Raw genomic sequence first — 17,425 nt, 5'->3', positions numbered from 1 at the left:
GGAATCTGAGAATGGCATTGGTACCATTAGAAAGCTGACTTAAAATCCAAGAATTTAGGCTCAAGAATCACCCTATTTGGATTATAAATGAAGGAGATATGACCGTTTAAAGTTGGAACTTCAGTGCCGAAACATACCAGAGAGACTGTGTTCAAGCAAGCTATTTCGGTCGACCGAAATAGAGTTTCGGTTGACTGAACTGGGCAAAAACTTTTCTAAAAACATGTTTTTGAGGGTGGTTGGTTTGGTAGACCGAAACAAACCATCGGTCGACCGAAATAAGCCATCGGTCGATTGAAATGGCCCTGAATGGCAATTTTGGCTACTGGAATGAGTGCTTTTGATGTTTAAACAAATATCAAAAGCCATCGGTCGACCGAAATAGAGTTTCGGACGACCAAAATGACTTGAAGAGGTGTAAAAACACTTGTTATGTACTAGAATTGATAAGGCTTCACCCAAGCCTCAAACCCCATTATGGAATGGTTCAAAAACAAACTTTAAAACTATGTAAGCATGCTAACAAGTGTACTTTATATATTGAAGTATGATACAATGGCCCATGGCCTCATTACATATCATTTACAAAATTTGACATGACAAACCTCCATAGATGATAAAAATGCATTTCAAAGGTAAAACTTAAAGTTTACATACATACACTTGAACTTTAAAGTTTGTGGCCCTTGGCCTCAAGTCATACACGTAAAATACGTTACAAAAAGTGTACTTATGTACACATCACATATTTGGTACAAAAATACAATTTTTGTCATACAAAGCTACAAATAGGATTTCACGCTAACATTTTCATGAAAATAATACTTCAAGTCTACGAAACTTTCATGGCGTAGTGTGCATCCCAAATCAAGGTCCCTGTACCTGAAAAATATTCCCACTACGTGGGTAAGTAACATAAAGCTACTCGTAGGAGATGAGCATGCATCAACCTAGCATTTTACAATTATATCACCTTAAGGTGAAACATGTTAAAGAAGCTCATGCCACCTAACGTCTATGTCAAAGTGAGACTTAGGGATCATCCTAAGCTACTTATGCAATTTAAAGTGAACAACAACATACAAATATACATGCTTAAGTATACTAAGCAATGTTAAAACATGTTATACAACATACAAGCATACATTTGCAAGAATACTAAATCACATTAAGACAAGTCATGCAATGTCTAAGCATATTTGCACAAGTATGCATTTTATATGAAAATCTCGTAAATCAAATATACCGACACAAGTATACTAAGCTAAAAGAGATAAGTCATGGCACAAGCATACTAAATGAAATTTAAACTTACGGAACAAGTGTATAAGTTCAAGTATACTAAATAGGATTCAAATATCCAAGGTAAGCATTAATTCTCAAGTTACAAGTAATCCATGATTAACAACTTGAAATTAAATGCAAAATCAAATAGTGGAAAGGCTAGTACATGCGGTCGCTTGACCAAGCAAGTGTGTCCAGGTAATTACGACCCATAAAACACTACCTAGTGCGCACACGTATAAGTTATTTCAGGTAATTACGACCCACAAGGTACTACTTAGTGCGCACTTATGACTTAGAAGACTCTTGTCTCCGTACTAGAGCCAAACCCTAGCCGTCACATAATTTATGTCCTCACAAGCTTTCCAAAACCAATAAGTTCAAAACTTATAGAAAATCAAATGCAAGTTGCCACATTTCATGCACAAGTAAGGTTGAATTCACACAATTCATGTCCTAGAATTCAAGTCTAAATAGCATATGACATGTCATGTCCTCAATATGCAATTTATATACAAAGCAAGAATATTTCACAACTATTGAGCCACATTACCATCCTAAGCCACAAGTAGTAAATAAGCTCCAATTTAGTAACTAACTTCTAAGGTAAACAATTGTAATATTCTAACAAGTTATATACCTACATAAGATATATTTAAACAAGCTTTTCAAGACAATGATATCACACATCATGCTAAGTCAAATTACCATCTTTAGAGACGACAAGTACTAATTCTACAACAAGTTAGTAGCATGCTCACAAGGTAATTAAACATATTACATTTCAAGAGATTGTCAACCTAACATGAAAAGTCTCTAGATTTCAAGTCAATTCCAAATAAGCTCAAATTAATGTATGTTAAAGGTCATAACATGGTCTTCACATATATTACACCCAAAATTAATTTAAGCGACTACAACACTTAAAATAAAATTAATTAAGTTAATTAATTAATTTTCCTCCAAATTTTCAAACATATCCAAATGTCCTCAATTTAATATATGTTAAAGAACTCACTAAGACCTACTTTAATATCACATTACAAGTTGATTTCATGCTTGATACAACTATGTAAATTAATCTTTCACAAAAGATAAATATTAAATAAATTTTGCAATTCTCATTCAAATGCTCCCAATTTAATATATGTCAACAAGTATATCAAGGCCTAAATTTCTAGCATGCCACAATTTAATTCTAAGTTACACCCCTTCATGAGAATTAAATCTTAAACATAGAAAATAATTAAATTAAATTCTAAAACTTGAACAAAGGCCTGCTTACATGTTGTATATGCTCATATAACAATCAATACAACATTAATATAACTCTAAGACATCCCCTACCTCATTTTGAGATGAAATCTCAAATCCCCACCGAATTGAAACCACTCCGAATCCGACGAAACTCCTAGGTTTTGTCGGGGACAACACGATGAACATGAATCCCAAGGAAGCCCCATGAAAATCACACAACTTGCCTTCAAACCTGAACTCACAAAATGGTCAGAAATGGGTTTTTATAAGGGGGAAAGATGCGCGTCGTCAAGGCGAGCATTAAATGTTAAGGCCGAAGACTTTTCACTAAAGAAAAGTGGTTCAAAGGAGGAGAGAGAAGGTGGCAGCCCCATGGTCTTCCATGGCTGTCGGCCAAGAGAGGAAGAAGAAGAGAAAAATATGATTTTTCTTCTTAAGTTACCCTATTTATAGAAAAACCCTAAAAGTGCCCCTAAAGGGCCCCGTCGGGTTTGGAAAAGTGGAATTTGAGCAAACGCGCTCAAATGGTGAAACTCCGTGAACAAAAAAGATTCAAAATGAGAAAATATGAATAACAGAAGAAATGGCGTCAAAAACCATGTCCCAAGCAAAGAGATATGCCCCAAACAAGTTCAGCGGCAACCGGGTCCAGAAACCCTAAAACTGGAGAAAAATGACCAGAAGGAAATTTTATGAGTACTCGACTTAACGAAATGTGAAAATGAATCCCGTACGAGGTTTCAGGCTCAGAATAACGTATTTTGCAATAACTTTCGTTAATTGCACAATGGCCCCTATAAAAAGGGTTAACTACAAAATTGCCCCAGAATGAAAATATTTTCCAAAAGATATTTTCTTAGATACCCCTGAAATAAAATATCTTCAAAAGATATTTATGAAAAACTCCCTAATAAAAGAAAAAAATTCTAAATAATTGTGCATCCATACCCCTATAGACACCGAGAGCAACCATAGTACTTTTCTATAAAAGTAAAGATACGTATTTCGTAGAAACCATTTAGAATGAAGATATGTGAAGTCAAAAACCAACTCCGAGCATGAGAAATGAGGTTGTACCAACAAGGTGACAAATGAAGAAAAGACAAAACAGGGAATAAGACGAAAAATGAATAGTGTCGAAAAACGAAAAATGCGGAAATGACTCGGTCCTCAAAGGAAGTTGTCAATCCAAACAAAAGAGTCTCAGAAAGCATTTCCAAGCACTCAAGATGACACTATAAGATGAAAAATTGAACTCAAAAAAGAAATTTCAACGAAAAAAATTCATCCATAAAATTAAGGAAAAAAAAAAAGGAAAGGGAGGAAAATGACCGGATCATTACAACCTACCCTCCTTAAAGAGATTTCGTCCTCAAAATCAGGAACATTCCCAGAAAAATAGAACAAGGACCGTACAAAAGGTCACACCAAGGAACAGATCATAAAGTACCCAAGGACAACTCTTAAGGTCTCAAGATCAACGAAGAGACACGAAACCGCAACCAGTGAGACACCTCTCCAACAAATTAACATACTAACCCAATGTCAACCACCCAAAGGAGATCAAGGCAACAACATAACTAAATAAGGAATATAACCAGAAGCAACATGGCAGCATGAATACTGACTAGAACCCTCCCACAACGTGCCCAAGGTGCGGCAGCATCAACAACATTAAGCGCCCGCCCACACTTACATTACTAGCTAGGAAATGCAAGGCAGCATTGACGGCAACTAGCACTCGCCCACCACACACAACTTGCATAGTAGCATGACAGTATAAAGCCCTAATTCGTCACCTGCCCCCAACAAGCTTACCCGTGAAACCTATCGATACAAATGACATCAATGTCAAACAATCATTACCAAAAGCACCACGAAAACCAGGCATTTTGTGAGAGTTGCGATATGGTCCAAAATGTCCAGCCGGACCATTCTGGCCAATCCAAAACTCTGACAATAATGTCATAGGCACCGCTACGCTTAAGGCCTTAAATCCTCAATACTGGAAACTAATAATCCCAAGTCTCAAAAACACCATTGTCAACCACATCAGTCACGAATCCAAAGCCTGACAAGTCTATACCCTCAAGCTAATGGATCGGACTTTACAAAGTCAAACAATATCACCTCCACCCTAGTCACAATGACTCCTAACAAGACAATGCACCCAAAATCCTCCACGTCATCCTAAAGTTGACCTACTACAAGGCTATGCCTAGGAATCCAAACATTAGATAAGCTTGCACACACAATCCCGACAACCAAGGTCATACAACCCCAAGCATAGTGCGGAATGATAAAGGAAATGAACTAATAAAGCAATTAGTCATGAAACATATGTATATCTATGCAAGTATACATTCACAAGCATACTAAGAAATGTCAAAATGGAAACGCAATATGTGTAAATGTACAAGTATACACTCATAAGTATACTAAGCAGTACTAAATCCATGGTAAACAAGTATACAAGCTCAAGTATACTAAATCAAAGCAAAATGAAATAATGATGTGTAAGCATACTAGGTACAAGTATACTAAATGTAAATAAAAGTCCATGCACCTTACAACTAAACACATAGTGTACAAGAGCAATCAAATATGCTACCTATCACATAGGGGTCAAGCATCAGAGACATACTACACATCACCTATGACGCTAGCATGACAAACAGATATAGTAAATGGAAAACACACCATCTATACCAGCACATAGCCATCAAATAGTCATATCCCTTAACATGTTTCTAAGACATGCTTAAAACAACAAGGTATATAAACATGTAGGAATGACTATGCAAATAACAATCCTGCAAAATCATAAGCAAGAAGGGATGAAATGCCTCTCGAAAGGACAAACTCACCGAAAGTGAATCCCCAAAACTTGGATGAGTCAAATCCCCCACCGCGAGGAAATGAATCATCTCCTAGAATAAATACTAAGGTCCCTGAAACAAATAGCCTACAAGTCTTTCCCAAGACTGACTTAAACCCAAGGTAGAGTCCTAACGCCACACAAAACAAACAACGAGGTAATGGGTAGCCCCAATACTGACCATTACGAGACACCAACAAGAGAACTCCACTCAAGATGCCGACGAGTTCGATGAGAACTCTACAGGATCCTATTGGAACCTTAAACACAACCCCAAGACTCCAATGACGAGGAAGAGTAATTGATTGCACCAATGTAATTAATTACATGAAAACACTCACACCCCAACCTTAGCTCGTAAGAGCTGTCTAAGGCCAGACAAGAAGAATCCCAGGTCAATGCATCTATCAAATCCCTAACCATCACTTTAAGAAGAAGAAACGTGAGGACCTCACAGTGAGGCTCACGAAAATAAATCTCCCAATCCCCAAGGAAGGACTCGAGTCAATCCGACTCGTCGTCCCATGACTTTAGAAACAAGATCCCTATAACGTCATCACATTAAGGTCACCACGAAATCCCAAGAGATGATACCCTAGCATCAATCTCAACAAACCAAGCTGAAACAACCCACAATGCCTAAACAAGACATAAAAGTAAGTAGTTGACACGTAATATAGCAATAATTTACATACTTACACAAGTAGTAAAGGATCATATAGGCATGTCGATATATGCATTATACAATCATGCTAAGAATAACAAGTACATACAATATGCTAAAGCAAACAAGTATAACCCTCATGCTAAGCAGACAAGCGTAAATCAACTTGCTAAAACAGACAAGCACATACAATGTACTAAAGCCGACAAGCATATACAGTATGCTAAGGCAGACAAGTACATATAACAAGCTAAATCAAACCGATATATACAATGTGCTCAGAAAGATAAGCACACACAACATGCTGAGACCTACAAGTATATACAATGTACTTAGACAGACTAGCACATAGTATATACTAAAGTAACAACCACATATATCATGCTGAGATAGTTAAAGTAAACTTCTAAACATGCATCCACATAAGCACGTAAACATGTGATCACATTCAACATGTTATCAAGAAGAAAATAAAAACATAGAGCATGGTAACACAAGCATGATATGCACCCAAAACCCGTCGTCCTAAGGTTTTTAAACCTAGGAGCTCTGATACCATTTGTAACGACCCTGAATTTTACAAACCCAGTGTGTCCTGTGATGACCCGAGATGGATCCAAAAAAAATGTAGAAGCTAAAGAGAACCATGGCATGTAGAGATGTACATCATCTCTAAGACACAAAAATGGCTTCTTGAGGAGTCCCATAACTCAACGGAAGTAAGAAGTAAACAAGAGTTTCAAAAGCCTACAAGGAATGGACCAAGGGTAAAATGGTCATTTTACCCAGAAATGGGTGCCATCGTGTACACCATTGGATATAAAATGAAAAATTTATCAAGATGGACTCAAGAATCGCATGATTCAGAGTCCGAACGAAGGAGAAATGACAAGATGAAGAAAACGAGCAAAACCCGTTAATCAAGGGCAAAATGGTCAATTTGCAACTAAGAATGGAAATTTGACTCCAACCAAGTCAAATAAGATCCACACAACCTATACTAATCATTTCACAACATTTCAAGAGGTTCTAAGAACTTTGGATAAGAATCCCACAAAACGCCCTTTTCCGGTTTAAGCGGAAACAGACACCCTCTCACTAAAACATGAATAACCCTCATTGTTATTAGAATCTGAGAATGACATTGGTACCATTGAAAATTTGACTCAAAATTCATGAATTTAGGCTCAAGAATCACCCCATTTGGATTATAAATGAAGGAGATATGACCGTTTAAAGTTGGAACTTCAGTGCTGAAACATACTAGAGAGACTGTGTTCAAGCAAGCTATTTTGGTCGACTGAAATAGAGTTTCTGATGACAGAGGCCATTCCTTGTACGCCAAATTGATGTGTAGCGAATGTGTGGTTCAAGAAAAGCCTTTTTGGGTCAAGTTTAAATTTATAAAAACCACTACCAACACTACTACTAACATAGCAAGAGTGAGTAGGGATCGTCCCAAGGGACTGTGAGGATCGAGCAATGTCTTGGAATCATAATTAAGGCTAGTAGGTCGAGTGATCATACAATTGGTTGGTTGGTTGATTAAAGAGTAACTAAATTAAACTAGGTAATAGCAAAAGAGTGCAATTAAGAGTAAGTGAGAGAGAGAGAGAAAGAGATCTTGGGGTTTAGAGATTACCACCAAGCAATGCATTTCTATATCATTGACAAGTGATTAATGAGGGCAAATAGTGGGTTGCAATATTGGTGTGTGTGTATTTGGTTGATTCAATAAGCAAGGATGACTAGTTAAGCATGTATTGTTTAAACATCATGTGAAAGACACAATATATCTAAGCTATGAAGCATATATTGTCTAAATAACATGTGAAAGACACAATAAATCAAAACAAGTCATTAATCCTTTTATTAAGCTCACAATCTAAATACAACACAAGGATAGAGACATATGCTAATTGCATTCAAAAGCTTGGATCATCAAACAAAAAGCATAGATTTTCCTCCCATTTAACACTACACTACAACTACACTACATCTACACTACTAGCATGAAATTAAGCTAGGGGAGAGGCATAATCCATCAAGAGATAAGCATGAACCATCAAGAGAATCACAAAAGCATTCTTTTAAGCACAATGTTTTGACAATCTCTAAATCTATAACATCAATACACATAGACATGCATCAATAACACAAAATCTAGAGATAAGTACATGAACATCTATTCTAGCATACATAGACATATGGATAGAATGAAATGACCAATTGGAAGCATTAAACCATGTCAAAACATCAATTACAACACTAATCCCTCAATAATACACAAGATTAAGATATAGAAAGCATGCTTGGGGCTAACTCTAGCCCCAAAAGGATGTCTAGCCACTCATGGTGATGATGCTCTAACCCTCAAGGGCTAACTCCATGGTTGAAATCTGCTCCTTGTTGATGAAGAGTCTCCAATGGTGTCTCTAGCCTCTTCCTCCTTTAAGCTTCCTCTCTAAGAGATGATATGAAAGTAATGTTGGCTCCCTTGAAAAAATAATCCTTATCCTTATATAGGTAGGTCACAATGACACCCAAAATAAGCTGGGGTCGTGCACACAATATTCCCTAATGATTGGATAAAAGGATAACTTTCAATGAGATGGAATTTTAACTTTTTCGCACTGAATGAAGTTCGATCGATCGAAAGTAAGTGAGATCGATCGAACTTAGGCTGGATCGATCCATCTGGCTGAGCTTTTTGGAAAAAGACAAATCCGAGATATTTATGGGAAAAGGACAAAAGTGGTTAGTGGGTGGTACAGCTGTGGATAGGATCAATCATTTGAATAAGGACAAAAGTGTTCGATCGATCGAAGGATGGTGTTGGATCGATCGAACTTTTGGAACTTTATGCTTTTGGGTCAAGGCTTGGATCTATCTTGAAGTGCTGAGATCGATCATTGTTCGATCAATCGAACCTTGAACTTGGATCGATCGAACTTTGCTGCTTGCCACCTTTGGCTTCATTTGCTTCCTTCTTTCTCCACTTTGCTCTTTCTTTTGATTAATCCCAGAATTGCTTCAATTAAGCTCTTATTTGGCTGAGTTAGCTTATTTTCAGGATAAGTGCCTAAAAATGAAAATAATACAAAATCAATCTAAAACGGTAAAGTAAGATAGATAAAGGTACTAGAATGCCTAAGCTTAAGGGGTTTAAATATGCACTTTTCAGTGCTCATCACACCCCCAAACTTAAATATTGTTAGTCCCTAGCAATGAACTAGAAAGAAAATGAATGAAATAAACAACTATACAAGTATGAATCTAGAAAACAATAAATGGATAACGCCACTTTCGTAGGGAACACGATTACATTTAGCATATGTAACAAGCCTTTTAAACCCCTGGGTTACCCCTAGTGGACGAGTGAAGTCTCGTGAGGGTTTCCAGAAATGGTACCCACAAACATTAAGCTCATTCTTTCAAAAGAAGTACCAATATTGCAAACAAGCATTGGGAGAAAACTACCTCAAATATGCAATTTTTCAACCCTTTCTAAGCAATCTCCCAAAATTTCAACATCAAGCAAGCAAGTATGGTCTTCCACACATCAAGAAAATGATCATGCAAATCAAAACAACTCTAGAATCTTTTTGAGTGGACCGGCATCAAATGTGTTGCTATCTAAGCCAACTAAAGAATTAATCACATCCTTACCCTCAAACTAGCACACAAATCTAGTACCGATCATCAAGACAAAAAGTGGACATTTTATTAAAGCTTTATTCATCTAGGTGCTCTTATTCTTTTCGCTCATTCAAATTTATTTATTTATTTTTTGAGGATCAAAGATGGAAGTATAGTGCAATGTGTTGATCTATTAAGCTTTTTAGCGATTCATGAGGTCGAGCGTTAGGTCAATGACTCCCAAACCAGATAGCTTTAGGGCACTAGGTGTTCAAACACCCCTACGGACTTACAAGCTCAAATCAACTAGGCTACAAATCAAGATAACAACCATCTAATCATTTCCCACTTCTCATCATTTGGGAGAAGTCCTCACTTTTTTTATTTTAAATAAGTTCAATTATTAACCTAGAGTTTGGGCCCACCACCTTTCGGCGCGAGAAGTTCAGTGCTTGATGAGGCTAGAATCCCGGCTACTTAGTGAAAAGTGGTTGTTATCCACCTTTATCAAGAATAAAAGCTTTTAATGCATTACTAGCTCAATTGGGATATAACCAATTCAATAATCAACAAAGCATGTACCCTACAAATGAATGCTAGTGTGTGCCGGTGCTAGTGTAGAAGACTAGATTGAATCTCAAAACAATCACAAAATCAAGATGATGTGGACCACAAATGCAAGCAAGATATCAATCTTTCGAAAAATTTACTCCTAAATGGCTTCCACAAGGCATACAAGGAGTATTGGCCTCTCAAGTCAAGTAATTTTTAAACTTTAAGCAATATAGTCCTCAAAAGATCAAAATCATAGCTAGATATGGACCAATCATAGAAATATCCCTTAAATACACAAGTCATGCTAAAAATTTGAATTTAAAACTAACATTATAGAGCACCATTCCCCCCAAACTTAAATTGCACAATGTCCTCAATATGCAAAGAGAACAAATGAAAGAGTATACCAGTGCAACTAAGCAAGAATGATCGGGACTGAAGTATCCGAAGTGGGTGGCATTGCCCCCCCAAAACTTGGGATAAACTGTGGTCCTGAAAATTGGCACTTGGATAAACTTATCAGATAACAAAATGGAATAATCAGTGCACAGTGGTTATGCAAGTGTAAATGGGATAAACAGATAATGAAATGAGAGGGGTATAAGGGTGGCCCTGGAAATTGGGTAGCACTCTTTCACTGAAGTCACTGTGATGCACCTGATGGAGTTAAACAGATAGATATGAGAATACAATCATATGACATCCATAGCAAAAATAGATATATGAAATAAAGAAAGTGCAGGTATAACAAAAATATCAAAGCCGACAGACCGGCTGTAAAATAATACAGTGACAATAATAAAGTATCAAAAGGAGAGAGGGATCATAAGATGGAAAGGACTAGGAGCTCAGGAAGATGAGGTAGGACGGGCAGGTCTGGCTCTGCGGATAACTCTGGATAAATCTCTGAACATGGTCGCAACATCCATGCGGAAGGCAGCAAAATCAACTCTGTGGGCTGTGAGGTCAGCTCGGATGGTAACAACAGCATCCTCGAGCGTCTGCAAACGTATTCCAAAGCGGGGGGTCATATATGGAGTCTCAGGCATAGATGAATCAGAAGAAAGCTCCGAAGTCTGCTCCTGCTCATGAATGGGCGACCTGGCCAGAGAGTCCTGCTCTGCATTGTCTTCAGGGCGCTCTAAGTCGATGTCTAAATGCTCAGCAGCTGGATCGACTGGTTCGTCGTCCGCTGCGGGATGTGCTGCTGCTACATCTGTCGGTGCCTCTGTATAGGCCTGTGCTGCCGCCTCCTCCTCTAACTCCAGCTCTGCAGCCGCCAGTACGGCATGGACTTGCAGGTGAGTGATAATAGCTCTGTAGCTCTTGTCCCAGTCCTTCTTGAGGAAGTGACAGGAACCTCTCTCGGGGTGCTTCTGCGGGTGGATGGGATAGTGCTGGTCAATGAGAATCTGGGTGATGAGGTGGTTAAATGGAAGAGACTTGGCCCTTTCAGGCGCCTCCTTGCTGACGTACTCATCGTAGAGCTTCCTCATCACGCTCCAGATAAGCGCAAGAATAGACACCCAGTGGCCGGTATAAAAGGCGTACAGGGCTGCTAGATAGTCACCCCGCCTCTGAATCTTGTGTCCCGCCATGTATATGTTTCGGTAGAGCACCGAATCTATAAACCACAGGTTATCCGGCAAGAATGTCCGGGTGGCGAAGGTCTCGCCATCGGCATGGTGACCTGTGAGAAAAATCGCCATTTCGGCGTAAGAAGGCATGCGGAACCTGGGATATGTCTCCTGTAGCTCGGGCGGGCACCGATGTGGACAACGAGTTGAACGGGCCAGAGTATCCACTGTAATGGTGATCTTATAGCCATCGATAGAGGTGATGAGCTCGGCTGTAGTGCGCGGCGATGTCGGAGGTTCTGGTAGAACAACCGTACCAGTCGCGGGTAGATCAGCTCTGTGACTGGGGCAAGAATAGCTGATAGGTCTTGCTGAATGATGTCCTGATAGTCAGATCGAGTCAGCACTGATCTGGAGAAGAATGCGGTGTCGAATACTGACTCGTGCTCGATAGTCATGTGTGCATATCAAGGCGTGAGTCTGTCACGCTGTAGATGAGCTGGCTGCTTAGCGCCTCTATACGATGGAGATGGTGATGGAGTGAATGCTGGATGAGCCGGTGACTGGGGTGGAGTAGGGTGTAATGGCTCCTCTGTATGAGAGGGCTGCGCAGTCTCCCCAATCCGCTGTCAGACTCTCCTCTGTGTATGCTCGGGGTTAGGATCTCGGACATGAGATGGGCCGGCCCCGTCGTTAAGTCTGCGGCTGGAGCCGTGACAGTGTCTACGTGCTACCGTCTTAACGCAAGCCATAGTCTACAAATAGAAATTCAAAAGTTAGTGCCAGCATATATAGAATATAAAGCACAATATAAAAACATGTATGTCAAATAAGATAAACAAAACAAAATATTGCATGATTCTAAGCAAGTGGCAGAATATGAAACATGCTAAACAATGTGAGTATGAAATGCATCCAATGTGGAATATCACAGGCATTGGGCATATATAAGGTAGCATGAACATAAGATAAAATGAATGAAGTGTGTATATGAGATCTGTAAAATTCGATATATCAGAAAAAGAAATGAGATCGGTCACAAAAGTTAGATCGATCGAAGGTTGGGTTAGATCAATTACAAAATTTGGATCGATCGAAAATTAGTTAGATCGATCGCAAATCTTCGATCGATCAAAAATTTGTTCGATCGATCAAAAATTTGTTCAATCGATCGAACAGTGTGACGATGAAACCTAACAGTCACAGATCTGTGACTTTTGAAGCATGGGGCCCATACGAATGAGTTCGTGGGCCCTCCAACAACACAAATCAAGCCTAAATGCACTCCAAACGTGGCCCAAACGCCCAAATCTAACAAAATCTTCAAAATCTTCAAAATCTATGCACACATATACACACACACACATATATATATAGACATGGATGCTAAAGCTTTGAGAATGGAAGATTCAACATGAGAGCAACATGATTACGACATTTGAAATAAGTATCGATGCATAAGAGTTCAAATCTAGGGAAGGACGTCTCGGATCTTACCTCAAGAGGGCAAGAGAATAGAGAATGAACTGAGAAGATCTGAGATGAAGAAGATGGAGATGAACTGAGATTCGAGATGCTTGGATCTCGCCGGAGGAGTTGCCGAAGCTAGGAGAGATGATTCACAGTGAAGAGGGACGAGAGGCTAGGGTTTGGTGAGTGGGATCGATCTAAACTATCGATCTCAAGACCCTTGGATCTATTTTTAAAAACATTTCCCGACTAGTTTGATCGATCGAAGATGAGTTGTGATCGATCGAACTTTGATGAACTCCTTTCAAAGTATTTTTGGATTGTTTTTTTTTTTTGAATTTAAATTTAAATTTAATTAATTAAAAACTAAATAAATTAAAGTATTTTGGAATTTTTGAAAACTTGTTGAAAATTAAAACAAAAGAAAATGAGAGAGAAAATAGAATAAAATTAAAATGAAAATAGTTTTGGATTTTTGAAAAGTTGAAAAGTCAAACTAAAGTTAAAACAACGAAATGAAGATTTGTGATCGATCGAAACAAGAGTTCGATCGATCAGACAGAGAGCAAAAATATGCAGGTTTTTGGTTCAAAAATTTGGCTAAGTGTTGGAACATGAGATCGATCGAACTGGAAAGTTGGATCGATCGAAGAACTTTCAGATCGATCTTGGAATGTTTCGAACGATCAGACAGAGAGCTGAAAATATGCAGGTTGATGCAGGCTCAAAATTTTTCTAAGTGTTGAGTCATGAGATCGATCGAACTTGGAAGTTAGATCGATCGAAGGTCTCTTGATCGATCTTGGAGTTGGTTCGAACGATGGGACAGAGAGGTGATTTGGATGCAGGTTTTTACAGGTCGAAAAATTTTCTAAGTATTGGATGCAGAGAAGAGTTCGATCGATCGAACTCAAGTTTGAGATCGATCGAAGTTTGCCGAATGCTCAATAATGACATGAAAGCTTATGCAATCCTCACCAAAGTTCCTTGAAATGCATATGAACCAAAAACAAGTATCTAGACTTCGCAAGAAATGAAATGAAAGATAGAAATGGGGGAGGAATAGGGTTTTGACACCCTACGAATGGTTTTGCTAGTCTTTAACGTCTCTAGTAAGACATTGGGCTCTTTTATCCCGGATCAAAGATCTTATAATGCATCCCCTCCTTGTTGGGGTGATGGATGCTTTGAACTCCACCCAATAAATGGTTCTTTGAAGAACTTGTTGGACTAAGCTCAAAAGACGTCTTTGGTCCCTTGTCTATGCAATTACAACCTTTGGGCTTCCACGTCCTTTCAAAGCAAGAGTTTGAAACAAGACTTTTAGAATGCAAGGTTGAAGATGATCCTTTAAAAGTTTTGGTTTTACACAAAAGCTCATTTCCTTGGCATTGAAGATCATGACATTCATCTATAACGTTGATTTCTCCTTCATATTTGTCAAATGAATTGGGTGTGGGATTAAAGATATTCAACTTCACCTTCATGTGGCCAAATGAAATCTTCATTATCCCCGTCCTACAATTGATGTTGGCATTAGCGATTGCCAAGAAAGGACGGCTAAGGATAACGGGAATTTGGCTCTTAGGATTGGGAACTGGTTCCGTGTCTATGTCAACGAAATCAACCGGGAAGAAGAATTTGTCAATCCTTATCAAAACATCCTCAATTATACCCCTAGGCTTCTTAATGGATCGGTCGGCAAGTTGCAAAACTACCGACGTCGGTTTCAATTCACCTAAGCCCAATTTGACATAAACCGAGTATGGAAGAAGATTAACACTTGCTCCTAAGTCAAGAAGCGCCCGATTAATGATATAATCCCCAATAATGCATGATGTAGTGGGTGAACCGGGGTCCTTAAACTTTGGAAGAGTGTTATGTTGCAAAATTGAGCTTACTTGCTCGGTCAAAACCACTTTTCTTCGTACTTGGCTCTTGTTCTTCCGCTTTTGGGTGCACAAGTCTTTCAAGAATTTGGCATAAGCCGGAATTTGCTTGATTACATCCAATAGTGGAAGATTAACTTTCACTTGCCTAAACATTTCCATGATTTCATTGGTTTTTGCCTTTTGCTCGTCTTTTGAAATAGATCCTTTTAAGGCATCCGGAAATGGAACCTTTGGTTCAAACACTTTTTCAAGATTTTCTGTTGAACTCTCTTCAACACAAGAAGTTTTCAAATCATTTTTCAATAAAACCTTTTCAACATCCTTTTTCAAAACTTCTTTTTCAAACACATTTTTTTAAGACTTTCTCATCTACAAGGTCATGTGTATGCAATGAAAGAGGAATAGAATGTGAAACAGGACGGGTGACAACTTGAGGTTGTGCCGGTTCACTCTCTTCATTAGACACTCCAACTCGATTGTTCACAATCCTACCACTCCGCAAGGTAGTCACTGCATTAACATGTTCAATGGCGTGGCCTTCCGACGAGGAATGGGTTTCCACAACACATTGTTGTTTAGGTGGGGCATTTATATGCATCTTTCCCTTCTCTTTTGCATTAAGAGTGCTTGCTATTTGCCCTTCTTGGGTTTCTAGCTTTGCAATAGATTGAGAGTGAGAATGAAGCAATTGAGTGTTAGCCTCTAAAGTGCCCAAAGCATTCAAAACTTTCTCTTCAAAGGCGGGACTTCTAGTATTACCTTGGGAATAGGATTGGTTGGGAAAATGAGAATTAGCAAATTGATTCCCTTGCAATTGATAGGGTCTATAACCTTGGGATCCTTGGTTTTGAAGTGAAGGTGGAATGTACTTCCCTTGAAAACCGCCTTGGGAAGGGTTTAAGCCCTCTCCTTGGTTTTTTCAAGAGAAATTCGGATGATTCCTCCAATTTGGATTATAATGAGTACCATAAGGATTGTTCCCTTGGTTCACAAAAGCCGCATTGACTTGTTCATTTGGTTCACTTTGCACTTGTCCGTGAGGACAATGAGAAGTAGAATGAAGAACACTAGAACAAGTCATACATGTTTCATTTGATGTACGATGAGAATGGTTAGGGAAGGAAGATACTTGGTTCGCCGAGTTTTGGTTAATCAAAAATTGATTAAACCTTTGAGACAAAGACTTCATTTCGGCGGCTATTTCATTTGATTGTTCGACTTGATGTAAGCCAACACTCTTCCTACCTTGTGAATTTCTACCATTCTTGGATGATAGTGTTCTATGCAAAGAATTTTCACTCATTCTTTCATAGAGACGTCACACGTCATCCTCATACCTATCAATGTAAGAGTCACCCATGGAAGTATCAACCATACCTTTATAGTTGTCCGATAAGCTCTCAAAGAAGTATTGAACTAATTGCCATTTGGGCATGTCATGATGTGGACACTTCCTAAGCAATTCATTGAAGCGTTCCTATGCCTCATGAAATGTTTCTCCATCCCCATGTGAAAATTCTCGAATTGAGGTCCTCATGGTATTGGTCTTAGAAACCGGATAGTACTTCTTCAAGAACTCTTGTTGCATTTCTGCCCAAGAAGTGATTGAAAAAGGCCTAAGATTGTTAAACCAATATTTGCCTTGTCTTTTAAGGTGAACGGAAAAAGTTTGAGTCTTAAAACCTCTTCCGGCATGTCCGTATATTTTACGGTGGAACATACTTCAAGAAACTCATCCAAATGCTTGTAAGGTTCTTCACTTGGAAGTCCATGATAGTTAGGAAGCATTTGAATGGTTTGTGGCTTAATTTCATAATGATGTGCTCTAAATGCAGGCAATTGGATGTATGTAGGTGCATTGTATTCATTAGGCACATAGTGATCTCTTAAAGCAAGAGGTGGATTAGCTACTTGAGGTGTAACATGAACACCTTGGTTTTGAATTCCTTGATTGTTGATGTGAGGTTGCGGAGTAAACATTGGCCTTGGCATTCCATATGGAACTTGGCCTTGTTGTTGTGGTGGTTGGTGAATGAATGGCCTAGGCATGCCTAATGGTACTTGTATGTTCTCATTGTGCATATTGGGATGAAGGATACCTTGTTGGTCTATGTGACCAATGTCCTCAACATGATTATCATATGGTCATCCATTGAAAGATTGGCTCTATTTGAACTTCCTCTTCCCCTAGGATTTCTAACGATAGATT

At 38.7% G+C, this 17,425-nt stretch overlaps 1 non-coding gene across 1 annotated transcript; it reads left to right on the top strand.

The window, feature by feature from the left end:
• The first annotated feature begins 16,649 nt into the window (after positions 1-16,649).
• On the top strand, positions 16,650-16,756 carry LOC132302098 (small nucleolar RNA R71). The gene has a single exon (XR_009480733.1). It is a non-coding gene; the product is annotated as a small nucleolar RNA R71 (small nucleolar RNA).
• Positions 16,757-17,425: the final 669 nt, after the last annotated feature.

The sequence above is a fragment of the Cornus florida genome, unplaced genomic scaffold, assembly GCF_030987335.1.
Source record: "Cornus florida cultivar Cherokee Brave unplaced genomic scaffold, ASM3098733v1 CherokeeBrave_3.0.0_Hap2_Chr03, whole genome shotgun sequence".
NCBI classification, from domain to species: Eukaryota; Viridiplantae; Streptophyta; class Magnoliopsida; order Cornales; family Cornaceae; genus Cornus; species Cornus florida.
The sequence above is the reverse complement of the archived record's forward strand: the minus strand, read 5'-3'. Positions and strand labels throughout refer to the sequence as shown.